Below are 2,962 nucleotides of genomic sequence, written 5' to 3'. Positions count from 1 at the left end.
GGATTGAGCACATTTTGACTTGTCCACCTCAAATTGGGATGGATAGCCCCTTGGTTGTTATAATAAGAACCTCCTCCTTGCCTATATTGTTGAAAATCAAGGACTTGTTCTTTCTCCGTAAGACAGTCAATAGCAGTATGACCGTCATTACTCCCACACCTCTCACATGTGACGGTGTCATGTCTAGTCAATAGATGAACCGACTGTTGATCTGCAGCAGGTTGCAGTTCTAATCTATCAAATCGGGCATTCATGACTTCCAACTGAGCCACAACTACCTTGTCAACCGCGTGAACTGTTCGAATACCGTCTCGTAGGTTCCCATATTCAGCACAATGGGTGGCCATCTCCTCAATAATGGCCCATCCCTTATCATCATCAGTATTCTTTTGAAAGCTTCTGTTGGATGAGGCGTCAAGTATAGCTCTATGGTCATCGTACAACCCATTGTAGAACTGATTGGATAGAAACCACGAATCAAAACCATGGTGAGGAAGAGACCTCACCAACCTCTTGAACCGACACCAAGCTTCCTAGAAAGTCTCATCAAGTGCGTGTTTGAAACTAGTAATCTTTGCCCTCAGCTGATTAGTGCACTGCGGAGGGAAATACCTTTTATAGAAAGCAAGCGCGAGAGTCACCCAATTTGTGATACCCGCGGCCGTACGGTCCAAGTCGATCGACCACTCACATGAGTCGAGTCAAAAAAGAAAAAGGAAACAGCACCTCCTTAATCTTGTCTTGAGTTACCCCCTTTGTGGCGGGGATAGTAGAACAGTAGTCCGTAAAGACATCCATATGCTTCCTTGGTTCTTCACCTGCCACACCTCTATAGAGATTTCTCTCCACCAGATTGATATAAGACGGACGGATGTCAAAAGTATTACCATCCTCAGTCTGGAGGTTGAAACCCTTGGGAATAGAAGATGTTTTAGGCTCCGAATGACTTGCAATATTCGGCATCTTTACTGGTTGGTTTACAGAACTGAGATTGTCTTCTCCTAAAGACTGGTCTTCTATAAATAGGAAATGCTGAAGCTCGGGTTCGAAAGTACTCAAGTCTTCCTTTCGTGATTCTCTTTGTAGACGGAGTCTATGCCTAAACAGTCGCTCTGGCTCAGAATCAGCTGAAACTAACTCCGATCTGTTCGACCTGGGCATACACAGCACTAAAAAAGATAAATGAGAACTGTCTCAAGGAATAAAAATTCCCTGAGATGGATAAAATAAACGAAACAAAAACAAATAGGGCTATTGCCTCTGTAATACTACGGTTTTATGGGCCTCTGGGTACTCTATCGAGTGGCCCTTACTCTGTCGAGTAAGGGTGTTTTGGTTTTTAGAAAAGTATTCTGCCTGTAGGGTACCCGATCGAGCATCCTGGGTACTCGATCGAGTAAGTGGCACTCGATCGAGTACGTCAGCTACTCGATCGAGTAGCTCGGTTTACGGGTGATGTTTTGTCGGGTTTTGTTAATAACACGGATTAGTATTTAAATCATTCCGTCATCTTCATAATACACTTTTACAAACCTAACTACATTGAAAAGAGATTTAACTTACGTTCTTCGCATTCATCCGTGTTATTGACAAATCCCGGAGCTTGAGAGGTCGGATTTCATCGTTCTTTACATCTTTGTGATCCTTGCGTCGAGGGTAAGATCTACGTTTCGATTTTATATTATTTAATCAAGTTTGTTTAAACCCTAATTTGGGGGATTGGGGATTTGTGTTAGTTTTTGTATGGTTAGTGATTATGTGATGATATGTTAGGAGGAGGATTCGTAGAGGAGGCTTTTTGATACAGCTGTTGAGATTGTCTGCGTGTGTTACATTCCAGATAGGGTTTCCCTACTCAGTATTAGTCACATAATGTGTTGGTTTTTGGTTGTGATTGTTGTATAATATCGTATTCGTATTGTGACGGTTGTTGGAATTGGTTACTGTTGATAGTTGTAATTGTTTGTATCTGTCTGTGGTATTCGGGGTGCATCCCTGGCTGAGTGGGGTCACTTGCGGGAGTGGCTTCATGCCCATTATTCGCCTTCTGTGGAACCCGCCACATAAGGGATGTGCACATTAATGGATTTGGGTTATGCGCTCTATGGTATGAGCGGGGCTTAGGTGGAAACGGCTGCGGTCCCCCACTGGCGGAGTGGAGTAACATGTTGTGACAGGTACTCTGGCAGGACTACACACTTTAGTGTGTAGTCAGTGATGAGGAATGATTATAGAGTTTGGGTTATGTGACGGTTGAGATGTGTTGGTTTCTGTCATATAGTGATTATATATTTGATTGTGTGACTAGTACTGACCCCGTCTTTGTTTTGAAAAACTGTGGTGATCCATGCGCGGATGGTGAGCAGTTGTTGAGCAGGTATGAGTCGAGACATATGGGCTAGCTGGGATGAGTCACCACGAGATGATAGAGTCTTCCGCTGTAGCTTGATAGTATGTCAGACATTTTATTTAATTGATCTTCAGTTGGTTTAAGAACATGTAACCATATTTTTATCAGTTGGTTTTGGATTGTATTCACTAAACTTTATACTATTTAAATGTTGTTTCTTTATTGTCTTTTGATTATCATTGCCTCGGGAAACGGAGATGGTGACATCTTTATACCTGAGTGGTCCTGGTAAGGCACTTGGAGTATGGGGGTGTCACAGCCTCCTCGGAAACGGCGCCAAAATTTGACAGGGCAGTCGTATACCTATCAAAAATAACCAACTAAAGTAACTATATAGCTAGGGAAGTCGGGTCGAGCTCCACAGGGAGGCAAGATATCTGTAAAAGGTCCGTCTATTCGGTCACAATATGGGGTTTGTAAATTTGGTTTTCTAAACTAAAAAGGCTTAAGGGAAAGAGAAATAAATAAGAGCAGTAAAAGGGCAGAAAACAAGAATAAGAATATAAATAAAGAGAGAACATGTCGGGATTTTGGTTCACTACGGTAGCCTAA

At 42.5% G+C, this 2,962-nt stretch overlaps 1 non-coding gene across 1 annotated transcript; it reads left to right on the top strand.

The window, feature by feature from the left end:
- Window positions 1-480: 480 nt before the first annotated feature.
- On the top strand, window positions 481-586 carry LOC141636719 (small nucleolar RNA R71). The gene has a single exon (XR_012541310.1). It is a non-coding gene; the product is annotated as a small nucleolar RNA R71 (small nucleolar RNA).
- Window positions 587-2,962: the final 2,376 nt, after the last annotated feature.

This window comes from Silene latifolia, chromosome Y (genome assembly GCF_048544455.1).
Source record: "Silene latifolia isolate original U9 population chromosome Y, ASM4854445v1, whole genome shotgun sequence".
Lineage (NCBI taxonomy): Eukaryota > Viridiplantae > Streptophyta > Magnoliopsida > Caryophyllales > Caryophyllaceae > Silene > Silene latifolia.
This window is presented reverse-complemented; position numbering and strand designations above follow the sequence as displayed.